The sequence below is a fragment of the Ceratotherium simum genome, chromosome 6 (genome assembly GCF_057802395.1).
Source record: "Ceratotherium simum simum isolate JZ-2026a chromosome 6, ASM5780239v1, whole genome shotgun sequence".
In the NCBI taxonomy this organism is placed as follows: Eukaryota; Metazoa; Chordata; class Mammalia; order Perissodactyla; family Rhinocerotidae; genus Ceratotherium; species Ceratotherium simum.
The window spans coordinates 78159070-78164628 of NC_141905.1; the positions used below are offsets into that span (position 1 = coordinate 78159070).

General features: G+C 43.6%; 1 pseudogene; it reads left to right on the forward strand.

Annotated features, from left to right (window-relative positions):
* The first annotated feature begins 2684 nt into the window (after positions 1–2684).
* LOC101393455 (large ribosomal subunit protein eL21 pseudogene) lies at positions 2685–3238 on the forward strand (annotated as a pseudogene).
* Positions 3239–5559: the final 2321 nt, after the last annotated feature.

Here is a 5559-nt window from a genome sequence, read left to right on the forward strand (position 1 = left end):
GAAAGTGTTCCAAGAAAAGGCTGAGGGATTTGGGGGTGTGTTGATACTGGATATGAGTAGGAGGGTTCTGCAGGGCAGTGAGGGGACAGGTGGGGCTGTGAGGTGGAAGCATGGAATAGAATGTTGAAACTCATGTGGAGCACACCAAAAACAGAGTTGCCCATGTAAGAAGCAGCTCTATTACAAATCAGCAGCTGCAACTTATAGTGCCCGAGCTAATGAGTTTGACTTGGTGCTCATACTGGAAGCCACTGTGTATTCTTTGCTCCTGGCATCATGGAACATCTTTTCCAATAGATCATCACATGGACTTCTCGCTGGGCTTGAGTCTCATTAGTCCTGGGAGTGACGCTAGGAAGCTCAGAACCAAACGTTGGGGTTGCTACAAGGTCTGTGTTTTACGTCACGCCACCCAAATGTGCCCCCCATCACTGTTTTTGTGTAATGTGGTAACAAACTGTCAAAATCTTAACTTTATTTATATAGATTCCCTGCCTTGTTCCAGAAAAGATATTATACCCTCTATAATAGTATATTTACTTTAACAAGATAAAAAAAAAAAAAGATGAGCAAAGAAATTGGGATCAAAGGGAAATAAGGGTATGAAGAATTTGATGAAACCCGAGGTAAGGTTAGCTCATAAAGTGCCGTTGGTATGATCCCAGATGTGTGGCTTTGAGCCTCTTAGCCTCCAAAGCACAGGAATAAACAAGATTAATGGCACATAAAAGATTAAAAACAAACCAGTGGTTCAGAGAAAAGCAGCTATTCTCGTTACTGAGAGCTGAGACATTTCTCCTGTGGATCTTCAATAGGAGGCCCAGTGTGATGTAGCAAATAATATCCTCAAAAACATTCATATGGAATATATAATAATATATAATAATGAACTGCCCAGGGTTGTCTCTCACAGTATCTTTCAATGTAGGTCAAAAGCATAGTGAAAAAGTATAGTTTAGTAAAAACTTTCATGTAGGAAGCAAATGTGGTTCAATTTCTGAGGGTCTGGCTGACTCAAAAGGTTGCATTTAAAATGAAAGGAAAGAACAGATGGCATGTTCTCCGAGCAGTCCTCCATCAATATTATTTCTCGCAACGAAGTGAGAGTTGCTAAATATAGGCTAGCAGTGAGTTTGATGTTTTGTCCTCTGACAAGTAGGGACATAGCATTGATTAAGTCACTCTCTAAGGGCAGATTCCTGAGGTGCAGATAGCGTGGACAACTTTTTGAGAAAACCGGGGAGTCTGACCAGGACTTGTGCCTGAACTGAGGCCAGCCCACTTGCCCATGGAGGTGGCTCACAGAAGCACACCTGTCAGCAGGGCCAGAATTTTCCTTAGAAAGCAATTCTGGATCTGTTCTAATACATGGATAATGGGTGATGAAAGCCCTAAAGTTTGACGTCAGTCTTAGCTGGGAAAACTTGTAAAGCAGGTTCGTTCATTGTGCAGTATTGAGCTCCTCCACTGTACTGAGAGTTAATGTCAGAGACAAACCCTTGGCCTCCGTGGAGCTTGCTTTCTAGTGGGGGGAAGATGGAGAGTAGCGGTGTACGTGAATAAATCAATAACAAGATCATTACGAGTTGTGCTAAGGGCCAGGAGAGAGATGGGATGACGTGAGAGGGGAGGTTGTTACATTCAGTGAGGTGAGAAGGCCCTTCTGAGGAGGGGATGTTTAGGCTGTGACCTGAATAAGACACTGGCCTTGCAAACGTCCAGGAGAAGAGCCATCAGGAAAAGGCAATGACAGAGCAAAGCCCGAGGCAGGAAAGGCTTGGTGGTGAAGGAACGGAGGGCAGACCAGTAGCCCGAGCCCAGGGAGCTGTGGGAAAAGGTGTGAGATGAGGCCGGGAGGCAGAGCGGGCTGCTGGAGGAGGCCTCCGGTGGGCCACAAGACAGTCTTAGTGCCTCTAACTTTAGTATCGTATCTTGTTTGTATGGCCACCTGCCTCCCTACCCCTCTCCTGCCATCCTTAACCCCTTGTTACTGATTTTTAAAAACATGAATTGTTACACTCTACACCTATTGATCCACAGTTTGCTTTTTTCTCTTAACGATTAGGCCTGGAGAGTTCTCCACATTAGCACGGAGATTGATCTGGGAATGCCTAACCACCACATATTCTGTGTGGGGGGGTCAGAACTACCATAGGACTTGACTTTTTTTTTTTCACGTTTTGGCTACTATCAACAAATGCTGCATTGAATATCTTTGTGTATTTAATGCAAGTATCTGTGTAGGATCAAGTGCTATGAGTAAAATTTCTGTGTCAAAGGGTGTGTGTATTTTATCGATAGATACCGTCAAACTGCCCTCTGAAAAGGCCGTGTCAGGGCACACGCCCATCAGTGGTTTGTAAGAGTGGGAAGTTCTGCCTTATGGAGTGCTTATTAAAGGCCTGAGGCAAGTTTTATTTCATATTTTTATTAATTCTCTCCGTTTGAGTGGAACAGGGTCTCAGACAGCACATTGTTACACTGTGGGCAGATTCTTTTCGTAGTTACCTAGCTTTTCTACAAGTATATTGGTTTCCTAAGGCTGCCCTAACAAAGTACCATGAACTGGTGGCTTAGAACAACAGAAATGTATGTATTGTCTGGCAGTTCTGGAGACCAGAAGTCTGAAATCAAGATGACACAGGGCCTTTCAGCCAGTAATTACACTCCGGTAATTCACCAAAATGACCAACACAAAGGGAAAGAGGCGAGGCACCCGCTATGTGTTCTCTAGGCCTTTTAGAAAACATGGAGCTGTTCCTGTGACCATATACATGTCAATCTACAGAAAAGTGACATTGTCGACATCAGGGAATGGGCACTATTCAAAAAGGAATACCCCACCAATGTTACCATGCAAAATGGGAAGAGGCTACAGTGTGACCCCACACACTGTTGGCATTGTTGTAAGCAAACAAGGGCAAGATTCTTGCCAAGAGAATTAATGTACATATTGAGCATATTAAACAGTCTAAGAGCCGAGATAGCTTCCTGAAACACATGAAGCAAAATGATCAGAAAAAGATGGAAGCAAAAGAGAAAGGAACTTGGGTTCAACTGCTCCACCCAGAGAAGCACAGTTTGTGAGAACCAATGAAAGGAGCTGGAGCTACTGGAACTCATTCCCTATGAATCATGGCATAATGGTGTGAAAAAAATAAAAGGCCTCCAGAATGACAACAGGGCTATGCTACCTCTGAAGGCACTGGGAAGGATCTGTTCCAGGCCTCTCTCCTAATTTCTGGTTGTTCCTTGGCTTGTGGCAGTGTTACTGTGTAAAGGGCATGATCTGCTCACTGCAAGACAAAAGCCAATCTGTCAAGAGGCAAGATGGTGACAGAGAGAAAGCATTTTATTAAGTGATGAGCTAGCAAATCAGATGACGGTGGACTAGCATCCTAAAGAACCATCTTAAGAGGGGCACAGAATCTTGAAGCAGTTATATAGGCCCGTGGGTTACAAGGGAGGGGGTTAGGAATGTTGACCCTCTGGTGTTACAGACTGGGAATCGCCACACCAGATCTTTAGTTGTCATTGATGATGGATATCAGCATGGAATCTCTGTCTGGGGGCCAACACATTTCTAAGGAACTCAAAAGAACAAAGTTATCATCTTATCACAGCTGGGAGGTACACACACAAGCAGGGGCACAAAATTGACAGAGCATGTATATCTCCTGGAGGGTGCATATCCAGCTGGCTTAGTTAATCAGAGGTCATTTACGGTTTCGTTTCTACAGTATGGCTTCCATTATGTCAACTTTGTGTGGAGCTGCTATCAGCAGCATAACTCCAGTCTTCACATGACATTCCCTGCGCACATATCTCTGTCCAAATTTCCCCTTTTTATAAGGAAACCAGTCATATCGGATTAGGGGCCCACTCTACTCCAGTCTGACCTCATATTAACTGATTACACCTGCAAAGAGCCCATTTCCAAATCAGGTCACATTCTGAGGTATTGGGGGTTAGGACTTCAATGTATGAGTATTTGGAGTGGGGACACAATTCAACCCACAACAAGTGTCACAAATAAGAGAGCTTTACTCTAAAACACACAACAGAATACTTTCTTGACTCACTCTGGACAGCAGACCTTCCCCACTTGCAATATCTAACTGCAGTCCCACTTTTGACCCAGCCACCCAGAGATAGACCTTTAGTGTTTTCACTTTCCAATTGGTATTGTGACATGTAGCACATTTAGAAAGAAGTAAGCCAAATTGAGATAAATTCAGGAGACTGTGTTCAGACTGGGCAAAACCAGATAAAGATTTGCCTAGAGAATTCTCTCTGTCCAGTAGGGCCCATCTTGTCCAGGTATGAAATGCTTTGGCTGAGGTCTTTATGACAATGACATAAGTATGAGTTGGGACTCACAAGCCCATACTCTGAAACAGCAGTCTTAATAGAGCACTGTTATGTGCTGGGCACTGACCTAAGCACTTGACCTGTATAAACTCACTTAATCCTCACAAAAACCCTACAGAATAGGTGCTATTAATGACTCTAATGTTAAGTATGCTGGGGCACGTCTTTGAGTCATGTTCAGTTCCTGGCCCTTAACTGGTGGGGGGGCCCAGTTCTGTTTTCTCCTCTCTACTCATTTTAACTTATGTGAAGCAATAAAAACTTAATTTCACAACCTGCTGCTAGTGCTAGTGTGAAAGTGGTTCAAAAAAAAACCTGGCCTTTGCACAGTTGGGTATTTGTAAATGGCTAGAGAGAAATCCCTTGGCCAAAGCAAGGTTCTACTTTATAATGAACTCTAATGTGTGGAAATAAATGAAGACCATCCAAATGAGAACAAGCATGGACTATTTATTCAAGGCTTGCTGTAGCCAGAGAGTCAGCCTCCCTCACTTGCGTCTATCCAAGACTCCAAGGTCAGGCAGGGTGGTGGGAAAGTTTTATAGTGAAAAAAGGGGAAGGCTCTGGCTGGAGGCTGTTGGCTTGGTGAAGCCGGCGGCGGGCTAACTAGAAGTGGGCATCTTAAGTAACCGGCTTGAGAAGCATATCTGGCTTTGTAGGGAAGGAGAAAAAAATCTTTTTCCTCTTATCCATTTTGGGTTCTCTGATTGGGGCCCTGTAAATTAGACTAACAAAAGAGAGATTAGCACAAGAAAAACCAACAGTTTATTAATGTGTGCAACACACATCAAGTAGGAGAAAACTCAGTGATGAGTAACTCAAAGGGGGTGGTTAGAACTTGGGCTTATATAGCATCTTTACAAAAGAACAATGAATTTGTAGAGAAATGACAAGACAAAGGAAAAGGATTTTAGACTTCCACGCAGCAAACTGTGGGAAGGTAAATGTATGGGAGAACTAATGGCAGATGAGGGTTATTTGTGCAGATCCACCTTGGCACCAACTTTCCATCTTCTTCAGGGCCATAAAACTTCCTTGGGAGAGGGGATTTATGGCAACCCTCATTTCTCAGAAGTTTCTCCTTTTAGTCAGATAAGGGAAAATCCAGGAAAGCTTCTTTCTGCATCTGTTGATCCTCATTTGCCTCCAGCTCAAAATACTCATTATGCCAACGTGGCATACTTTAGA